This window comes from Glycine max, chromosome 6 (assembly GCF_000004515.6).
Source record: "Glycine max cultivar Williams 82 chromosome 6, Glycine_max_v4.0, whole genome shotgun sequence".
NCBI lineage: Eukaryota > Viridiplantae > Streptophyta > Magnoliopsida > Fabales > Fabaceae > Glycine > Glycine max.
In genome coordinates, this window is record NC_038242.2 from 20,154,135 (window position 1) to 20,178,157 (window position 24,023).

Sequence of the window (24,023 nt, forward strand, 5' to 3'; positions counted from 1 at the left end):
TTGTTCAATGAGTCTGCTTGTGTTATTTTTTTTAAATAGACACGTGTCACTTCCTATATGTTGTCAAGTACAACAATGTTGTATCATGCTTTAATTTTGCATCAGAAATGCATTGTTACTATCAGAACTAAAACAACTGAGTAGTCATTTATATTTCAGTATGTAGGTGTAGTATTCATTTTTTTAAATAGGCTCATGCAATTCATAGTGTGTTGTCAACTTTGCAAATGATTTATGATGCTTAAATGTTGCAAAAAACATAATTCGTAATTTGTTATGGACGAATTAATTTATTCCTCAAATCAATATTAATGACTAATTAACGATAAATGGATAACAAAAATTTGTATAAAATAATTAAAAACATGCCCGTAAGTAGCGTACCAAAATTATAAATTAACCAAATGTTAGTGTCAATACATAAATGCACCAAATAAATAAATTATCCAAAAAAATTAAAATTGACATATATAAGGCAAAAAAAAAACAACTTCAATGATTGTCCGTACGCTGCCTACGTCTCGATCTGTGACCTACAGTTGGTTGGCCATTGTAGCTTCTTGCGATGCTCAGACATTCTTCAGCAACAATATAGGCTTCTGTTCCTTCAGTCAGATCCTCAGGTTTAGTAGTCTCTCAGTAGTCTCTCCAACTTATCAACAATTGCTAAATAACCATCCTACTAAGTAAAAAAAAAAATAAACATAACAATTGTTAGTAATAAAATAGAAAAGAAAACAACAAACACAAAATACCAAAAAAATATATTGTTGATGCACATCAATGTCTACTTCATCAGGTGCTGCTGTCGACACCGGTTGCTGATGCACATCTGGTTCAACAAATGTGTCATATTGTTGAACCGGCGGAACTCTAGGAGAATCCCCTAACTGTGCCAGAGTCATAAATGGATGCAAAATCATGTATACCCACTCCATGTAATCTGACGAACACTGGCCAAGCACTACACAGATTTACCCTACAGGTGCAATGTAGTCACCAAACTGCATCCATCTAGCATTCATTTCTTTAACAAAAACTAAAGGCACAGTAGGATGTGGTGGAATAGTCTGGATGTACCCAAACTATCATACAACCCTCTCCGGTCGGTGAATGACCATCAAGGAACCCCATCTGAGATGGCCGAAAAACAAGGAGATGACCTCAAATTCTCTAAATGAACGGTGGTCACCATATGGAATCCAACACACAACGTCATTGGTCAGTCTATCCAGACACCTGCGATACATCGACACAGACAGTGCCTTGCCAGAGGTCCATCGGCATGCACATGGTCTTCTTTCGTCATAATCCTCGGCAGCTAGGGCGGAACCAATAGACGGGAAATGCTTGTAAATCCAACACTAAATATATTTTGCAAACATATTCATTAAAATAAGCGACAACATATAATAACCAACGCCAATGAAAAAATGTACTATTAACAGTTGTACTAACTTGTAATAGAGGGATATATCTTGCAAGCTGCCTTGCCGTGCTCTTTGACACCTCATTTAAATTATCATACATATGCACAAGTGCAGCAACACCCCAAGCGTAAGTCCCGCTCTGCATCAAGTCACGCAGTGCATCCAAGAATATCATGTGCACGTGTGTGACATTCTTGTTAGCAAAGAGTATGCATCCAAGCAGATGTAGTAACTACGCTCGTGCTGCTACAATCTAGTGACATGCCTCGATTTTCGTTTGATACACGTCTCGTAGGCATGATAGTCGAACATAAGAGCCATGACATTGAATTGTCTCAGCTCTTGCCTCTACAAAGCTGACCTCGAGTAATTCCACCAACATATCGACAACGTCGTCGACATGAAGTTGCTCGAAGCTGTGGAACACCCCTACGATAAGAAAATGTAACAATGACGCGACTTCATCGAAGGTGATAGTGACCTCTCTGACGGGAATTGGAAACTACTAGTTTCCTTATGCCAGCATTCTACAAAAACAGACATTAGTCCTCGATCTCCCATATCTAGGGAACATGTGATCAAATGACTTATTCGCTGACAGCCACAAGGCCCTCAATCTCTGGAGTAGGCCTCCCGAACTTAGCCATCTTCCTTCCATGGGAAGATATAGCTTCAGTTCAGGACGTTCCTGCAAACAATAATATCGACCATGTAACAAAAAAAATAATAAGTTGTAAACTACATGCTTTATGCTTTTTAAGAATTACATACCTCTCCATTCCAGACTCTCAAAGCAATGAGATTTTCAAAATCTCTAAGAACTGATGTGTCTTGGGGTCCGCCTGGAAACCCTCAACATAAGTAACACCTTCTTCAACAAATGGTTGTTGCTACTCTTTGTTCAATTCCTCTGCGCTTGTTGGAGGATCCTCAACAACACGCGACTGTTGTCGCTGCCTACGGGCAGATGTGGTAGGCCTTCATCGCTAGGGACATCATTATCATCGTCATTAGCCTCTCTCCTTCCCAGGACTTTTCCTATTGCTTGGCCTAAAGTTCGACCAAGACCCCTAGTTCTAACCATTATCTACACAATATTATTTAAAATATTTTGAATTTTTGTTTCAATCATTTTTTAAAACTAACTAACAATGTTAAAATATTTTGAATTTTTGTTGCAATCATTTTTTAAAACTAACTAACAATGTTAAACTATTTTGAATTTTTGTTTCAATCATTTTTTAAAACTAACTAACAATGTTAAACTATTTTGAATTTTTGTTTAAATCATTTTTTTAAAACTAACTAACAATGTTAAACTATTTTGAATTTTTGTTTAAATCATTTTTTAAAACTAAGCAACGATGTTAAAATCTTTTAAATTTTTGTTTCAATCATTTTTTAAAACTAAAAAAAAATTTTAACATATTTTAAATTTTGGTTTCAATATTTTTTTAAAACTAACCAACAATTTTAACATATTTTCAATTTTGGTCTCAATCATTTTTTAAAAACTAACTAACAATTTTAACATATTTTAAATTTTGGTTTCAATGATTTTTTTAAAACTAAAAAACAATTTTAACATATTTTAAATTTCAGTTTCAATCATTTTTTAAAACTAACAAACAATTTTAAAATATCATTTCAATCATTTTCTAAAACTAACTAACAATTTTAATATATTTTAAATTTCGCTTTCAATTATTTTTTAAAACTAATTAAAATTTTTAAAATATTTTAAATTTTGTTATCAATAATTTATTAAAAATAACTAACAATTTAAAAATATTCTAAAATACGGTTTCAATCATTTTTTTAAGTAATTAACAATTTTAAAATATTTTAAATTTTATTTTCAATCATTTTTAAAAAATAACTAACAAATTTAAAATATTGTTTCAATCTTTTTTTTTAAATTAACTAACAATTTTAAAATATTTTAAATTTATATTTCAATCAATTTTTAAAATTTTATAAATCAACTAAAAAATTCTTTTATATTTTTATAATTTTTTTCACCAATCTAATTTTTAATCTAATTTTTTTATTGTTTCTATACCACCATAAAATAATAACACCCATCAATCCTTATAAAACTATTGCTAATATATAAAAAAATTACTAAAACATAACAAACAAAAATTAAATTTAGAATTAAAAAAATTTTAAAACTAAATCACAAAATAAATTAACAATTTTTTTTAAAAAAAAAGCTATGCAGATTACTGATCCATATGATCCATACAATCCATATGGGTTATACGGATTGTCAATCCGTATGACTTTTTTCACAAAAAATGGCCTCAGAATACCAACAATGCATAGATAATACAATACCAACGCAAACATCATGAACGAAGGAGCAGCAATGCACAAACAATTATAAGGAGCATACTTACCTCGAAGGAGAATGAAGAAGACGCAAGGAAGAAGAAGCATGATCCACGAAGAAGAAGAACCAGGAACGGAGGAGCAGGACCCACGAACGAAGAAGAAGAAGCATTAACGGAGGGAGAGGAAGAAGAAACACCAAGGAATACGAAGAGGAAGAAGGAAAGCAGCACACAAAAAGAAGAAAAACAACGCACAGTGACTCGTACGGACGAGTCACTTTTTGTTTTTATAAGCAAAAGGTGAAGGGCCTTTTAGTCCTTTCACCTTCGTTGTTGGGTATTACATAAAAAACGCTGAGTGTCCAAAGCAACGACCTTTGAACTTTTGAAACTGACAACCTATCATCCATACAAATGGAAAAGTTTTACCTACTTGCATTCCTATCACAACTAAGGGATAAAAAGCATATTCAATAGCCCAAAAACACAATACATTGTCTATAATATTAGTATTTATCTATTGCATTTTCAATGTTACAACATTTAAATTTAGAGAAATGAAGCACTTGAAACTGAAGTGTCCTTCCATTAATGTCTCGAGAAGATGACATTTATTGATCGTTGCATATTCAAAAGCCACATTATTTCAATTTCCAAATATCTCACAAGTCTTGTTCATTTATTGTAAATATCTTGGAAGAAAGACCTATTATATGTTGGTGCTCACAATATTTCATCCAACTTTGGTTTATTTGTAAACCTCTTTTTTTTTTTTTTTTTTTTTTTTTTTTTTTTTTTTTTATCTAAACACTTGTGTGAAATCTAAAACAGCTTGTAACAAAGAATACTTGGTTGAGCTAAGAAAGACCTGTGAAACAATAATTGAGTGGCAAAGACTAAAATATCATGCGAGTAAATTATTCTGCCTTGGTTGAAATATAAACCAAAAGTCAAGAACTAAACATGGCTAAGGATTGTTGGATGAACAAAAATAACTACCACGTGTTGATCTCTCATCCCTTCTCTATTTATGTTTACTAACTAAATGCAGAATTTAAAATGTTTTTTTGGGGGAAGAATATGCTTATACCCGGCCAAAGTTGTTCTTGCACCTATTATTGTAAACCCTCTCACACCTTCTTCGATCACTATGGATAAAAAAAAATTGTTCTTGCACCATCTTATCCCATAAGACGATATTTAAACTTCTGATTGCAATACTCTTTTTGCTGTTACGCTTCTTACCTCTCAAAAGTGTTTTGATCAACCCAAAAGGTTTTCAAAAAAGATTTCAAAATACAATTCAAACTCCTATTCTTCTGTTTTATTTCTATCGTTACAAATGAGAATTATTTATACCATTTGTGCATTATATTGTAATTACCCTAATATTATTCTTTTCTAGTACCAAAAAGAATAATACTTTTAAATGTGTACCATGATAACTCCTGGTCCTGGATATTCAATAATCTTCAATATTTGATTAACATGATTGTATTATATTTTAGAATTTTGGTTAGTTTCGCTAAGTTGCTGCCGCAAAACCCTTCTCATAACCTTGTTGGATGCTGTCCTTGGAAGAGATGGCAGTGTGACTACTTGAGAAACCTACACATACGAGCATGTATTTAGAACACTAAACTCTAAACTGTTGTGATAATACAAAAGAGAAATGTTAAAAACAAACTCTCTAACATACTTTTTTGATCACTCTCTTATTGGTTGAAATTTATTCAAATTACAAAATTGTATGAATTTCATATCACATCTAATATATCTCTATCTTGAGTTTGTGGTCTTTAATAAATTCAAATCAATAAAAGAATGTGTTAGAAAATGTGTTCTTTGTACTCATTGAACCACAATGTGACCATTGTAAACACCAAAAAAAAAAAAACACTCTTAGAAAAGGAAATTAATCAGTACCCTGAACAGTGGATTTAGTTTCTTTTGGAGAGCTGAATTAAAAGACATCCTCAATTGGTGTAAATCTTGCTTTGTGCTATTTGAATCCTTGAATACAACAGCTATAGTCAACAACTCAGGCCCACCACCAGAAGGTGGTACCCCTATTGCAGCTGTTTCCAGAATATTGCTATCTACTCCGTTGCATATGCGTTCAATCTCAATCGAACTCACCTGTCCAAACAAACAGCATGAAATGTCAGGACGCACTAATAAAGTCAAATGCTTAAACTTTTCGGAGACATTATATACAGAGAAAGACTAGTCTCTCTTTCACACAGACAAACCTGTTTATTATCAAAAGAAAACATCAATATAATCGAGAATCTGTATGATTGGAACTACAAAAAAGCTATAGAAAATTTCATGTAAAAAGGATCTAACGAAACAAAGCTCAACTATTTGATATCAACAAGATGTAATATATTTTCTGTTTCAATGATTAGGCTGCACGCTACCCAATTAATGCCCCAAATTCCTTTCTAGAGACACATTTCGTGTTGATGCATTCTATGAAGGTTAATTTTCAAATAATAATTTAGATTCATATGCCAATTAATTGACCATGATTCTGTCACCATTTTCAACCAGCTGGAGATTATTACACTTTCAGGGATCAAGTTCCTCAACAGTTGCATTTCAACTGTACAGGATCACAGACTTTACATTTTTTTTTCTAATAGAAAATCAAAATAGAAAACGTATATATGTGAACTCGAGAGGATCCATTTAATACATTTATTCATCCAAGTTAATGACAGCACATCACCTCATTCCCAGGAATTATATGAAGAAATGGAGAATGGTTGTTTTGCTTCCTAAAACTGGTTGGTGTTGATTTGGAACATCATATTCATTTAACATTCCAACTATTTTAATAATTAATATGTAGGCAAAATGTTTACCTTGATTCCCCCAAGGTTCATCGTATCATCCGAACGACCATGTGCATGATATTATCCTCTAGCAGTACGCACAAATACATCTTCATGCCTCCGTAATACCTGATTAGAGAAACTCAACCGTAAATTTTCAGGTACCCCAGATACCCAATTACCACATAAATAAAGGAGAATGGTATGCCCACCTTTCCATTCAAGAGAGGCATTCCTTTGAAATAGACACCGTAATGGTCAGCATTAAGCAGTGTATTTGAAGCCCCAAGCATGAGCGGACCAAGAGCCAACTCACCTATTCCTGGAACATTTTGTGGCTGTCATAGAAAAGAAGACCAAACATTAGTTAAAGTACCTAGTCTGAGCATTAGTTTGCTCAAGAAATAAAAATGAAGGGTCATAGATATCAGTTCGGCAAAGCAAAGAATAAAAGCTTCTAGAACTAAAATAATACCAAAATATAAAGCTGTCTTAGTAAACACAAATACATAGTGGTCATAAAAGCTTATCAAACATTAGTCATAAAGTGATAAGGAGGTGATAACTTCAAATAGATCATTAGCAGAAAAGAATAATAATTGTTCACACTTCACAGGAAACAAAAGCTATGAAAAGGACTGAAAATTTAAACAGCAGAATGAGTTTGTACCTGTACAAACTTGGCAAAGCCAGACCCAAGAGGGGATCCAATGTACAGAGCCATTGAAGCTCCATTTAGCAAGGATGCGTATACTAGCCATGGCCCCATCATCCGTCCAAGATTAGTGGGCCAGCACACTACATCACCTTTACGAACGTCCATGTGGCACCATGCATCTGCAGCAGCTTTTAGAGAGTAATATTGGTCCATGGAATTGCCTTTGGATCACCTATACCACCAAATGAGGTACATTATATTAGCTTTTGGCTAGCTTCATATGGTGAGTGAAGTCTTGGTATTGAATTAATCCTTTTACCTCAAATATCCTTTATCAACAGCACACAAACTTCTTTTGTCTAGAATGTATCCTTTCAGGCCAAAACAAAAAATTCAACTTACCTGTTGTTCCAGAAGAAAAGAGAATGTTTGTAAATGTTCCTATTGGTTGTTCTGTAGCTATGAATTCCTTGCCTCTGTATGTTACATGATAACAAATAAAAAAACTTCGTACCCCATTGCCCAGAGGCTCTTCACTGTTTCCGGATTCGAATCCATGACCAACAAGTCACCAAGGCACAACTTTACCGCTGCACCAGGGCTCGTCCTCTTTTACATGATAACAAATAAGAATTAAAATTTCAAGAGAATATCATAACTTTTCAAGTGCATTCTTTGCCTTTTTTTTTTTTATAATTTATTGCATAAATTAAGTATCTATGAACAAATCAGGATTAAAGTGCTTACTTGAGACTATTGATTTTCTCCAAAAAATCATGCCAAGAGAGGTCACCGTTACGCAGTTTCATGCTAAATTCAGATCCTTTGGTAGGGATAACTACTGCCATAGGCGACTGTGCATCCACAACTCTACTGCATTTATGAAGCAACAATATGAGACACCCTATTATTGAGCAACAAAGAAAACAACTCAACTGCTGCGTGTCTTTAGCAAATAGTGAAAAGAATTTTTTCACCTGTAAAGGAAGGAAAGGGAAGAATGAGACAGGAAAAAGTAAATTACTATAGCACTGCAATTAGCCACAAAATTGACACCCATTTTTAACAATAATAGTCAACCTATCAAGAAATAAACTAGTTTTTTAAATATGTTCAAATTATAGGATTTTATACAGGAAAGTAGGAAAAGACAATATAGATTGAATAATTTAATTGATATTGCTTAGATATAAAGGATGTGATATAAAATACAAATTAGTAAGTCCTATTTATAAAAGGTATTTGGGGTGTGGTCCTTTTGCACCAAAGAATCAAACTACTAGTGACTTCTCCGAACAATTCATTCCCGTGACAAATTCTTTCTGTCCAATGAATTGTACCAGTGGTTACTTATGTTGGATATGTATCAAACCATCCTGCACCGAAATAATTTATATCTTTGTCCCAGATAAATCTAGCCTAGTCTTTATCACAGACAGAGGTGGAGCCAGGGGGTAACCTGGGGATGCCATGGTTGCACCCAAAATTTGAGCTTTCTTTAAATTTTTTTTATACAAAATAGAATTACTTTATGCCCCCTCTGATAAAAAGGAAAAATAGGTCTTAATGAGGCATTTTACCATGCCTGCCTCCGCCACTGACCATAGATGTTGCATGATCCCATCTCATGTCCCAAAGTCTAGACCCATCTCTAAAAACTATGGCTCATTTCCCGTCCTAGATGCTGCACTGCATTATATTTTTAATTCATTTTTTTAGCATTCTTAATTTTATTGTACCGCTATATGACCAAGTATACTTTATGGTACTGAATATTGGACTTCAAAGAAACAAACGAGAAAAAAACATAGGAGTAGCAGAAATGAGGATGTTAAGATAAATGTTTAACCACACAAAAAGGGATAAGATACAGAATGATTGTATTTGAGGAAACATTGGTGTGACATATTGAGGAGATGATAGAAAATTGGTTTAAGTGGTTTGGACATGTGCAAAGAAGGCCGCTTGAGAAAGCATTAAGGATAGCAGATTACATGGTTTTTAATCATGTAAAATGAGTGAAAAAGAGACCTTGAACATTGGAGAAAATTATAAAAATAGATCTCATGGTGTAAAATATCCTAGAAAATATGGTTTTTGAGTGAGCATCTTGTATTCCATGTAATTGACCTCACCCAAGGGCTATTATTGTTGTTGTTTCTTTCAATATGTTTAGTCACAAACTTAAAGCTTTATAATCTTTAATTTGATGAGAAGTGTTAGAATATCTACAAAACATCTCATGGTAGTATTGCTGTATCTCAGAACAAATAAACACATGATTTTAGTCCTTTGATCTGAAAAGGAAGAGACGAAGACTAAGAAAGACATTGGAGTACATAGTTAAGAGGAATCTCAAGATTAATAATATCTCTAAAGGTTTGGTCTTCAACTGAATCGATTGATGTAGTGTAATCTATGTAAGCTACCTCAGCAAGAGGGACAAAGTTTGTTATTGTTGTTGTTGTATCTTAGAATATATAGAGTATCCTAGATCTCCGAGAGTGGTTGACAAGTTTCATGAAATTCATGATTTTTTCCTTACTTATTAAGGATTAGAATTCTAGTCTTATAAATAGGGGTTGCTACCTTGCACTTTGTATCACATCATATGAATATCAATTTTAGACTATTCAATCATTTACTCTTTCCCATCTTAAAATCATTATAATTTTAACAGATATAAACAACTTTATGTCAAGTGAGAAATACAGAAAAATCATTAAAAACATGAGAAGAGTGATAAATAAATCATCAGAGGAAATTAGGGAGTCAACCTGAGTAAATATGACTTTTGCTTTTGATATTTTAAGCCTAGTTGATATTTCACTAGCTGCAAAACTATCAGCAATTGATACAACAACATAACCTGCAAGAACGATAGCTAGGTAGATAACCACAGACTTGACATTCATTGACATATCAATCGCAATTGCAGATCCTTTCTCCAGACCCTGAAGCCACTAAAACTACAAAGGGCCAAAATCACAATATGCCGCAATCTTGAACCCCATGTCCCTTCTAGGTTTATACCACAATCGTGAACCAGGATGCCTCTGTATTGAGCATTGAAAAGGAATCCCCTTATTATTTTGGTATTAACAGTCAAAATATATAACAAAATCAAGAAGCATTGATCCTATTAACAGAAATTGAACTGAATGAATAAAGGAAGCTGTATCGAGAGAGAGAGAGAGAGAGAGTATCGAGAGAGAGAGAGAGAGAGAGAAGAAAATGAAAAATAGCTTATGGAATGATCAAAGATAGCTTAAGATTTATTTTCCAATAAGTATGGTTTATATACAGAATGGAAAATGAAAAGGGAAAATTAGTTATTCAGTTACAAATGAAATGAAGGATAAATGAAATGAAGGGTAAATGAAATGTATGCAGCAGCAGTAGCATCCCAAATGCAGTAGCAGCAACTCGAATTCTCATAGTGGCTAAGAGCCCCCCTCAAGCTGGGAATAGATGTTCATCATTCCCAGCTTGGAAACTAAAGTCTTGAATTGAGTAGGAGATAAAGGCTTGGTAAAAACATCAGCAAGTTGCATGGAGGATCTAACTGGAAGAAGCTTGATAAGGCCATTTAGTGATTTTTCTCGATCGATATGGCAATCTAATTCGATATGTTTTGTGCGCTCATGGAAAACCTGATTGGAAGCAATTTGAATAGTAGATTGATTATCATAAAATAGATTAGTTGGCTGAGTGAATGGAATGCGAAATTCTTGAAGAAGGTATGTAAGCCATTGAAGTTCACATGTGGTGGTAGCTAAAGCACGATATTCTGCTTCAGATGAACTTCGTGAGACAGTGGATTATTTCTTAGAGTGCCATGATATGAGAGAATTGCCAAGGAAGATGGAGAAGCCTGTAATAGAGCAACGTGTGTCACGGCAATCGGCCTAGTCTGAATCACTAAAAGCTTGAAGACGAGTTGAACCAGTTGTAGGAAAGAAAATGCCACATCCCGGTGAACTCTTGAGATTGCGAAGAACCCGAGAGGCGGCTTTTGAGTGATCGGTAGTTGGGTTAGCCATGAATTGGCTTAATTGCTGCACAACGTAAGAAATATCTGGTCTAGTGTTAGTAAGATAGATGAGCCTACCAACAAGTCGATGATATGAAGAGGAGTCTTCAGCAGATAAAGGATCTCCTATGCCTGCTTGATGATGACTAGTACAATCCATAGGTGTTGAAACTGGACGACAAGCAAGCATTCTAGAATCAGAGAGAATATCTAGAACATATTTCCTTTGACATAGATGGATGCCTTGATGGGAACGAGCAACCTGAATGCCAAGGAAAAATTTTAAAGTGCCAAGATCTTTAATCTTGAAGGTTTGGTCCAGAAATATGGTAATACGATTGATAGCCATTATATCATTCCCTGTTAGAACTATATCATCAACATACACCAAAAGTGCAGTAAATGAGTTTTCATTGAAACAGAGAAAGAGGGAATGATCAGCTGAAGCTTGAGTGAAACCATGAGTAAGAAGAAATGAGGACAAACGATGAAACCACTGTCGACTAGCCTGTTTCAAACCATAAAGTGATCGTTGTAATTGACAAACTTGATTAGGGTGTGAGACTTGCATTCTTGGAGGCAGCTGCATATAGACTTCTTCATTTAATTCTCCACGAAGGAATGCATTGTTAACATCGAGCTGACGAAGGTGCCAACCATGAATAGCAGCCAATGCTAACAATAATCCGACTGTTGTGAGCTTCGCAACTGGAGAAAAAGTATCAAGGAAATCCAATCCTTCCATTTGAGTATACCCCTTGGCTACAAGTCGAGCCTTATATCGTTCAACGGAGCCATCAGCATGATACTTAATCTTATAAACCCAACGACACCCAATAGCTTTCTTATTAGCTGGTAAGTCTGTAAGGGTCCAAGTGTTATTCGTTTGTAAAGCTTGTAACTCGGCTTTCATCGCTTTAAGCCAACAACCATGTTGAGATGCTTTAGCATATGTCTTAGGCTCAGTAGATGTAGAAATGGAAAGAACAAAATGTCTGTGGGATGATGATAGACGCGAATAAGATAGTACAGAATCGAGAGGATGACACACTAAAGCTGAATAATCGAGAGGATGGCTCACTGAAGCTGAATTGGTATTAGCAGTTGAAGTGAGAAATGCATGATAGTCGTGAAGGTATGTAAGAGGTCTTCTATCTCATGTGAAACGGCGTAAAGGTGTGGCTGAATTATTTTTTGTATATGCACTAGATGTGGGTAAGCTTACAGGCACAACATCATGTGTCTCAAAAGGAAAATGATCAAGTACAAATGGTGTAGGGGAAACCAAAGGTTGTGATTGTTGTGTTTTAGGTTGTGAGGGTAAGTGATTTTCATAGAAAATCACATTTCGAGAAACAGCTAAATCATTTGAATGTAAATTATATACCAGATAACCTTTTGTATTTGGCTTAAAACCCAGAAAAATGCATGGATGTGCTCTTGGGTCTAACTTTTGTCTATGTGCTGAGAGTGTGGAAATGTAACAAAGACATCCAAAAACTTTGAGATTTGATATATCACATGGACTTCCAAACAATTTTTCATAAGAGGATGCATTTTTCAAAAATGGAGTAGGTATGCAATTTATCAAATATGTTGCATGACTTAAAGCAAAACACCAGAAACTGTTGGGCAAGTTTGCTTGAAAAAGTAATGCTCTTGTTACATTCAAAAGATGTTGATGCTTCCGTTCAACAATTCCATTTTGCTTAGGCGTTTCAACACATGTTGTTTGATGTATAATTCCCTTCAAACTATAAAAATCACTCATAAGAAATTCTAGGCCATTATCCGTTCTAATTTTCTTAACCTTATTGTCAAATTGAGTTTCAACAAGAGTTATAAAGGCTTTGATATGTTCTTGTGTTTCAGCTTTGACATGCATCAGAAATATCCAAGTAAAATGTGAATAATCATCCACTATGGTTAGAAAGTATCGATGTCCTAGCATTGAAACCTTTGAACAAGGTCCCCATATATCTATATGCAAAAGTTCAAAGCTATTCGATGCATGTGAGTTACTGGTGGGAAATGGAAGTCTTTTATGTTTAGCATAATGACATGTATTACAAACAAAATTCTTATCAAGCTTTAAGAAAGGATAGGTTGACTGTATATTTCATAAACGTTCAAAGGAAAGATGTCCCATTCTGAAGTGCCAAAGATCTATAGGTGTAATGGTACAATGTGGATGAACAATGTTGGTTTCCATGTTGGATATGGTCGTATAGTTTGGGGTGAGGTAGTATAATCCATTTCTCACTTCAATTGTACCAATCTTCACTTGAGTGATCACATCCTGCATTAAGCATGAATCATAAGAGAAAATAAGTTTACAACTATTGGTAGAGACAAGTTTAGATATGGAAATCATATTAAAGGAAAAGGAAGGGACATATAACATTGCTGACAGGATGATGGAATCTGAAATGCATATGTCACCAAAGTGAGTAGCAGTGACATGATTGCCATCTAGTAGTCTAACTACAGTAGGAGGATTCAATTGAGTGTAGGATTTAAAAAGATCAAGTGAGGATGATACATGATCAGTTGCTCCAGAATCTAGGATCCATGTGTTAAGTGTGTGTGTGTGGTTTACAAAAGACAAAGACTTACCATGAGCTGGTGTTGTGTCAACGGAACAGGAGGCTACCTGTTTAAGATTGGATGACATGTTAGCTGAGTTCCCATCAGTTGGTTGTTGGATTAAAGCAAGCAATGCTTTGTATTGCTCGGGTGAAAAATGAATCTCCTTAGACTCTAAAAGCTGTGTTTGATCATTGGTGACTGCATCATCTCCTGCCACCAAGCTGTTAGCACTGCTCCTTGGGTTAGAAAACCTGTAACCTGGTGGGAATCCATGCTTTTTGTAGCATACATCAATAGTGTGACCCATTTTTCCATAACAAGTACATACTTTCCCATTCCTATGGCTGCTGGACTTGTTCCTTTCACTGTTATTTGAAGGAACTCCATGTTTCTTATAGCAAACATTCTCAGTATGTCCAGTCTTCCCACAGTAATTACAGGCCAATTTCATTGCATTAATTAAACTACCTTTCATGTCTATGTTATTAGCAGCTATCAAATTGCTTCCAATTTGCCTTTCCTGTTGTGCAACATAGGAAAATATCCTTGATATTTCAGGTAGTGGATCCATGAGGAGGACATGTGATCGCACATTCCCATATTGTTCATTCAATCCTCTGAGAAACTAAATTGCTCTATCCTCAAGCTTTCTTTGAGCTACAATATTAAGTGCTAAACATGTGCATCACGTATTGCATGAGCATATAGGATCAGGTCTAAAATTTTCCAGTTCATCCCAATTTATGCGCAATTTCGTGAAATACTCTGTAACTGAAAGGTTACCTTGCCTAATTGAAGATGCCTCTTGCTGGAGATCAGAGATCCTAAGAAGATCACTCTATGCATATATGGATTTTAGGTCTTTCCAGATTTCCTCTGCCTTACCCATTCACAAAATACTTTGCCTAATAGTCATGGATACCGAATGAACGATCTATGAAACCACCATGTTGTTGCAGCGCCTCCATGCTCCATAAGTTCGATCAGCCTTTAGTGGTTCTGGCGCACCTCCATCAATGAATTCAAGCTTATTCTTTGCACTCAGAGCAATCATCATTGATCTACTCCATGAATGATAGTTCAAAGAATCAAGAACTGGTGAAACAAGTGATACCGTTGGATTTTCGCTTGGATGCAAGAAAAGAAAGCTATCCACACCAGGTGTTTGTGAATCTCTCTCACTCATGACTATAACAATGAAGATGAATCAAAACAAAAATCGAAACAGAGACGAAAGCAGGTTGAAACAATATCTTCGAGTGCGCAGCAGAATAACAGAAATTGAACTGAATGAATAAAGGAAGCTCTATCGAGAGAGAGAGAGAGAGAGAAGAAAACAAAAAAGAGCTTATGGAATGATCAAAGACAGCTTAAGCTTTATTTTCCAGTAAGTATGGTTTATATACAAAATGGAAAATGAAAAGGGAAAATTAGTTATTTAGTTACAAATGAAATGAAGGATAAATGAAATGAAGGGTAAATGAAATGTATGCAGCAGCAGTAGCATCCTAAATGCAGTAGCAGTAACTCGAATTCTCATAGTGGCTAAGACCTATTAAATAGTGAAAAATAGAAAATTAGAACAATCATGGAAATGGAAAATGACAGGAAGTGATAAAAAATCCTGAGCTGCAAATCACAGACTAGTCTAAGTGACCCAATTGATTCCCAAATTCTGCTATGCTTCCCAATTACTCTCTCCTTGGTCACATTCTCCTCACCCTTTTCCATACTTGCAGAATTGCCCACTCCAGTATGCAGTTTCCACAATAGTAACCTCCACAATTTTATGCAGCTCTTATCCTTCTGTACCATTTGTTGCATCCTTATTCCTCCTCTTATTGACCTACATAGTCTCTCTCAGCCAATGTCATTTCATCCTATTTTCTTTTACTTTTCTGTTACAAATGTGTGTTCAAGGCCCACCAGTAATCAACCATGCCAACCAGGTGTAAAGATAGGGTAATGTGGGTTTTACATACTATGCTCTAACATAGACAATACAGTAGAGAAATTAAAAGAAATTTAAACAGTTTTGCTTACCTTTTCCCTTAAGGGTGAGTTTGGTTGTGTGGAATGGAAGAAAATTGAGAAGAAATATTTGAATTAAAGTAGTGCAGTGGAGGTGTGGGACCACACTATTTTTTAAAAAATTTCTCCTCGAATAGTAATCTCTTCTTGGCAACCAAACCAAGGGTAAATGATGGTTAAGGAATCAATGAATAGAAAGTTTTACTAGAAATCAAGGTGGAAATGCATTGGTAACAAATAATGTTACACTTTCCAATAAAAACTCTTCACTTTTGATTCCTTAACCATTGCCCTTAAGACAATAATTGGCAACACAAAATTAAAAGTTATGAACAGCCATGAATATATACAATTCAAATTTACAGCAAGTAAAAGAACATCAAAGTCAAAGCTAATAACAAAAGGCTATTTGCAGCATACCAAACATTTTCACGCAATTCCTCAAGTATCATCCTCTTTAGAGGGAGATCATCATGTTGTTCTTCATGCCATATTATCACTATATCATTCAAACATCTTTCACTATTTACATTTAAGCAATTATGTGCTGGATTAATAAATGCTCTAGGAAGCCATTTACCACTTGGATGTGATAATGGGCCTTCCCCTGGGGGGCGATCATGTAAGATGCATTCAGGTGGTTTGGAAAATGATATGCTCATTTCATCCAACACACATTTCCAATATATCTGAAACAATACACAACAATGACAAAAACTGTCAAGAAAATGAAACAAAATCCCTCATAAATGCTACCAATACACTATCTATAAACTCTTTTCAATACCCTTATTGTTAAGTAGTGAAATGTACATAGGACCCACAAAATAAGAGATGAATCCCTGTTACTTAAGTGGGACCCACATCATTTAGTGAGAGTGCATTCAAAACCTTGAGGAAAATTTGTAAAAATTTCACCCATTAATGAAAGAGTGCATTCAAAAGAATGTGTTAGGAAATGTTAATAACAACATCCTAGATGAATGTAAAATTGGTAGCACCTCAGGGTTTGAGACTGAAAATTTTTGGAAATCATCAAAGCTTGTAATTGGATCCTTATATGCCGAACCCAGAAACTCTTCACCCTTCCTCTCTAGCAACTGCCAAACATTGGTCAAAGCAGCACTTTCCCTTATCACACATCAAACAAGGTTTTAAAAAAAACCACCAACCTTTCATTTCATGACTAAAACTAATACACACATTCTTCAATCATTCATCAATTAAAACATCTTCCACGTAAATGAAGAGATAAAACACATACGTACAAAAACTAACAAACTAATAACTAACATTCACTAATAAAAAAAAACACTGACACACATATTTTAATCTTAATTCTTAATAAGTAACATACGGGTCCGGTATCCAAGTGGGTGGGTCGGGACCGTAATCCTTGTAACAAATAAAGTACAATATCAGATGAAACGAAAAGGGAAGTTCAGGGTTGAGGACGCAGTTGCTAACGTGCTGCCATGTGGCAGGGTGCCATCACCATGAATTTCAATGATTTGTGCAAGACGTTGGTGGAGAGTGGCAACGTCTTCTCTTCCAATTCCATGGAATTCAATATCCGACATAGTGATAGAACTCAGTGGTTTGTAATAAGCCATGTGCAATAGTGATAGGATCCGAAGTTGCACAACTCACTTCACTTCACCCAAAAACTAAAACATCAAACCCGTTTCAATGGCGGGTTGATACGGATATAACCGTTCAATGTAGCTTCTGCGATTTGAAGACTAATTGGTGAAGTGTTATTGTAACTTTTTGTTCTTATCTCGATGACTAGACTAGAATTAAGAATTTTTTTTGGTGTTAGGAAAAAAGAATCAATGTATGTTATGTAGAAGAGTGAATGATATGACACTTATCCGCACCCGCTAGGACAGGGACTGGCTAGCAACGAGGTCATGATTTTGTCAATATTGACAACGTTCATGTTCAGTATCGATAAATGGGTGGTGCGGTGACCAATAAATAATATAAATTTAAAGGAACATTTGGTTTGGTTTGCCTTCCACAATCACATGATTTTTGCATAATCTTTTGGTTTGGCCTTCCACAATCATGTGATTTTTGCATAATCTTTTGGTTTGGTTTGGTTCACCTTTCATGCAACATCCTTTAACCTTTCGAGAATTACAACAACATCCTTTAAGATTTCGTGTGATTATATATAATTCTGTTCTTTTTTATTTTCTTACATTGAATCTCTTAACATATGTGTATTATACAATAAAAATGTTGACGTCAGATTATAATCATAACGTAAATGTATTACAAAATATAACTCATTTATTAATAATTCCTTTCAAGTAGTTGTCGGACCTATTGTGCAAGGAACAAAACATACATGATTTAAATTGAGTTGTTCAATTTAACTTACTCATTCAAGTAGGCTCCTAGGTACACATCTCTTTGTGAATTATGCATCCATTTCTTAATATAATCTTCTGATTCAAATTGTGATTGCCCGAATCTTTGTATAGAATGTGGCTCGAGGAATCCATACACATCGGCATTCCCTGCTCGCATAGTTGTCTCAGTCATATGACTATTGTTGTTAAAATATAGTAAATTATGCATGAGTATAAAACAATCAATTAGTTAATATACAGTAATGTAAAGTGACTTAAAAAATCTACAATTATATAACAGAGATGCTCAGACATTGACCACCGTGAGCTATTTCATAAAGATTTTCATGCTTTATGTACAATGGGAAGTTATCATTATACACCCCAAACACGCTAGCATCCCAAGAAACCTACAACAACTTGAGGAAAAGATATAGGATGGTCAATGTCATTAGGTAGAGGGGATCTTCGTCAGGATCCGGCATATGTACAGGTTTCGCCGATCCTTTAGCTACCTGTTTATCCTACACAGTTAATAAACATTAAGCGAATGACAACCAAAACTTGATTTGTAATAAATCCTTTATTAATAATTATAAAAAAAAACACAATGAAATACATGTTCCAAAAAAGGCTTTACAAGATGTGTCGACAAAGTAAGGAAGATGTTAAGTGTTTGCCTCACTAACTGAACCTCTTGAGTGGGTATAGGAACGTGAGCATCAGCATCTCGAACTTGCTCAACACCAACCTTCACTTGATCATTGCCCAAAGGAATGTTGTTGACAGTCATGGACCCCTTATAAACTCTACCAACGACAACCAGTCAGGGAGGATTGTCATTGACATACAAGCCACATTTGTCCGAGTCTCCAGTTTCTGGGTCCTGCCCTGAGGGATTGGCACAACTTTCCTTTGTGCTGACACGAGTAGCAAAAGGACCAACCTTAACCTCAGGAGATAGTGCGAGTCCCTGTGATTGCATTTGCGACTGCATCTGGTTGAAGGACATCATTAATTGTTGAGTCACTTTTTGTGCGAGTCCCTCTAATTTTTTGTGTCAACTGCTCTAGGTCTTCAACAACCATGGACAAAGAGGTGGAAGAGCCCCTTGAAGTCGGTCCAAAGTAGTTTTTGATGGTGATACAGGCTCCAGCAGCATGGATAGGACCTGGGTGCTCTAGTCGCCCAATGGCAGTAGTCAGTACATCCTGACATCCATGGGCGACAAAGCTTCCCTATGAGGCTTGCTCCTCCAAGGAATCTTGTAGTAAACAGACGAAACAAAATTGGTTTACTCATCCAACAATTATTATAAAAAATAACCACTGACAAATGAAAGTGACTTACAATCCTATCTGTGATTTCCTTTGTTGCCTTATGTGTCATTTGGCCAGTTTTCTTTGTGCGGGCCATCTTTCAATTGACGTGTTGTCTAATGGGAGATGGAGGATCAACAATAGTGTCAGTGCTCCCAGATTGGGCTGCTTCCTTCAATCGTTTCTTTTGTTTCTCCTCCATTAACTTTTTTTCTAGAAAATCATAACCCCCACGAGACAACACATGAGAAAACCATAACTTTTTTTCTCCTCCCATCAATGACTTTGCTACATAGGTCATTGAAGAATAAACAAAGGCGAGTTATGGCATGCCTAACTTTCTTAGGCAAAATGTCTCGTATTGCCACAACTAGCAGTTATTGCATCAAGACATGACAATTATGAGACTTTAAGCCAACTAACTTTAGATCCTTCAACTGTGCAAGGCTCTTAATATTTGAAGAGTGTCACTGTGGCACTTTGACACAGCGTAGACACTGACAAAAACTTATCTTTTCCTTTCTGGACAAAGTATGACAAGATGGAGACAAGTATATTTTCTTACCATCAGACCTTGGATGTAACTGCTCTCGTATACCCATTTCAACTAGATCTTGGCGAGTATTCCAACCATCCTTTGTCTTGCCTTTAATGTTAACAAGTGTGCCAATGACACTATCACAAACATTTTTCTCGACATGCATAACATCAATACAATGTCTGACATCTAGATCGAACCAGTATGGAAGATCAAACAATATCAACCTCTTCTTTTATATGGAAATTTTACTTGTTTGCTTTTTTTGGGTCTTTCCAAATACATTATTGATGTCATCAACCCGCTCAAGAACCTATTGACTAGTTAACGGTATCGGTGCACTATCATGCTCTTGACTTCCATTAAAAGCTTTATTCAATCATCGATAAGGGTGATAAGCTTTCAGGAAACGTCGATGTCGAGTGTATACTGTTTTTCTTCCATGTTTCAAATGTACATAGCTTATGTCTTCTTCACAGATAGGGCATGCACGATGGCCTTTAACACTGTATCCACTCAAATTCTCGTATGCTGGAAAGTCATTAATGGTACAAAATAACATTGCACACAACTTGAATGTCTCATTTTGATACCCATTAAACACAACAACCCCCCCCCCCCCGTCCCATAACTTTGTCAAGTATTTAATCAAGGGACTGAGATAAACATCAATGTCATTTTCTGGTTGTCTTCAACCCAATATCATCATAGACAACATCATGTATTTTCGCTTCATGCACAACCAAGGAGGCAAGTTTTAAATTACTAGTAAAACAGACCACAAACTATGCTTAGTGCTTAAACTACTATACAGATTCATTCCATCACTGGCAAGTCCAAGCCTAAGATTTCTTGGCTTTTTTCCAAATTCCAGATACAGATTATTAATCTTCTTCCACTGAGAGGAATTAGCTGGATGGCGGAGCATTCTATTGCAATCTCTCTCATCTGCATGTCATGTAAGGTTTTTTACGTCATCTGCATTAGTAAATAGACGCTTGAACCTTGCAATGATCGGAAGATATCATAACACCTTCGTTGGGGGGCCTTTCTTGGTGCTTTCATCACTGCTACACTTGACATCATCCTTCACTTTGTACTGTGGTACCCCACACCTAGGGCAGTTGTGCATTTTTTCAAACTCATTTCTACAGTATGCAATCATTAGGGCATGCATGAATCTTTTGGTACTCCATACCCATCGGACACTATTTTCTTCGCTTGATAGTAACTTTTTGACAACTTGTTTTCCTTTGAAAGCATATCCTGCACCACCTGAAGAAGTGCAGTGAAGCTTTTGTCACTTCACCCATATATGGCCTTGACATTAACCAGACTTAACATTGCTGACAACAACATCACAAACTTCTTGCATCCCGGATACAAAGGCTTATTCAAATTACTTTGCAATGTATCATACATAGGGGCAGTGCTTGCTGAAAAGATTCTTGTCCAAGATCAGGAATCATTTCCTCTAAGCGATCTCTCATTTGTACGTCAACCAATTCAGATTAGGACTCCCTCTACATGTCTATCAATTCACCATGTCATATCCATGTCGTATAATTCTTCTTAATCCCATCACACAATAGATGTTCCTATATGTCGTTGAGTAGTTGTCGTCTCCCTTTGAAACAGTTTAGACAAGGACAAAAATATTTTCCATCCTCACCCGGTCGACTTCTTTCGGAGATGAATTCCAAAAAATATTCCACGCTTTCCTCATACACAGTGCTCATACAACTTGTGTTCATCCAACTTTGATCCATCTAATTATTAACTCTATGATACTCACAAAGTTTTTCGATGCGTGAAAATCTCACTTTTTCATCAAAGTTGTGGGCCCTATCCTATTCAGGAAGACATATTTTTATAGTAAATTCATACGTCAAGGTTAAGTCTCTTTTCTTAAATTTGACGAAATTTCGGTAGCATTTCGCATTAGTCTCCAAGTACTCGACATGAAAGCGGTGAGATTAATTCCACAGAAATCAAGTATGCACTTAGAGAAAAAAGAGAAATGCATTGTACCGAAATATCATCAAATTTAACAAAATAAACTTAACCTTTACGCATTAATGTACTATAAAAATATGACTCTTCCCAAATTGTCCAAACGGACAATTCAAGATTCAATACAATGATTAATGCAAACTGTCCGCAAGAATCATTGTATTCAATCTCAAACAGGAATCTAAGTTTCACTCATCATGGACATAACTTATATATAGCCCAATACTCATTAATCACAGTCAACAAGTAATAAAAAAGTGAATTGATAAACTTACCAATAATTGCAGCAAGAAACTAGTCTGAAGCTGGGTTGGAGTGGGACCAAGCAACTCAAGCCTCAATAGAAAACCAAGCAACTCAAGACACCCCAAATATCAGTTCAAACACTGAAATCAACAACTTTCATTAGAACTCAGAATTAAGAACCATTGCATGTTATTTATATAATAATGAATAATTGTCATTTACAAAAATAAACTTCAAATAATAAGAAGTGGAGGAGTATTGCACCTTCAATGGTTGTCAAATAAGCCTCATGGGACACAGCTTAAATTGTTCCTACCTGGAATATATATATATATATATATATATATATATATATATATATATATAAAGGAAGACATGATCTAGATTCAAAGAATTGCTCCTATCTAAATTAAGCCTCACAGGACCAACTAGAGGAATAAAATTTTGCAGCATGAATGACTTTTGGACATATTAGAGGAATAATAATATAAGGCTGCTCTTTGTTTCAACCAAACAAACAACATTTTTCTACCAACAAATCAACAATACATTTTCATGTACCGCAAGGTATGCATATTTTACAAGTATTGCAATCACTAATGAATATTGCTATACCTTTAACCTTTTTTATTCAAAAATCAAATCATTCATTAATAAAAAATACAAAAGAGTCCATTATTACAGTCTTACAGAGGCTTGTTGAGGCACCAAGTCTTCCCACACACAATTTTGGTAGCACCTACCAAGTGGTGCCATAACATGTGTTGGTTTATTCCTATTTCTTTTCACAAGAGATAAAGATAAAAAGTTCAAACTTTATGCTAACTGAATGCAGTCCTTCAATTTCAAGAGCAATTGTGGACTTCCCTTACTATCCTTAAAGCATGTGCAAACAACTTGAAATATTAAAATCAGACTCAGCTTCAATCCTCTCCATGCTATAATTAATTGTCAGTTCCAGACTCCATTTCAAGGCTAAAACTTCTGCTATCTATGGTGCTACGTTAATCTGAGAAAAAAAGCACACTTATAGCTATGTTGCATCTCACTCTCAGGTTTGAGTATTGAATATACATGCACAATACAATACATAAATTTTTTATCTATACATAAAATAGATTCCCTTCAGGAGGAATATGTCTCTACTTCTTTAAGCTCAATCAACTACAGCTAGACAACACAAATGTATAGCACAATCTAGTATACATAAAACATAACCTTTTTTAAATGACACGAGGAATAAGTTTAGCATTATAAGGTTATTACACAGAACCTTTACTGTATCAACAAACTTAGGATTTCTATGCCCACAAAGAAAGCATAACACAACATTAAATGCTCAAGCCGACGCTGACGTGGCAGGGAAGGTACCTGGTGTGAGATGTTCTTGACGCCACAAAGAAACCAACTACAAAGAGAAAAAGTGGAATAGAGGGAAGGTATCTGACAGAGACGCGGGATGTCACGATGGCGGAAGACGTCAACACTGGAGTGCGAAAACCAGAGTTCGAAGACACAATGCTTTTACAAGTAGGGACCTGAGATAGAGACACCAAGTGTGGAGGCGAAGAGGGTGCTGAGACAAAGAAGACGAGAGCGCGAGAAAATAGGGCTCTGGTTCTTATTTTTT

General features: G+C 35.4%; 1 pseudogene; it reads right to left on the minus strand.

Moving 5' to 3' along the window:
- Positions 1-5,263: 5,263 nt before the first annotated feature.
- Positions 5,264-19,070, minus strand: LOC100787975 (probable acyl-activating enzyme 17, peroxisomal; annotated as a pseudogene).
- Between the last annotated feature and the right edge of the window lie 4,953 nt (positions 19,071-24,023).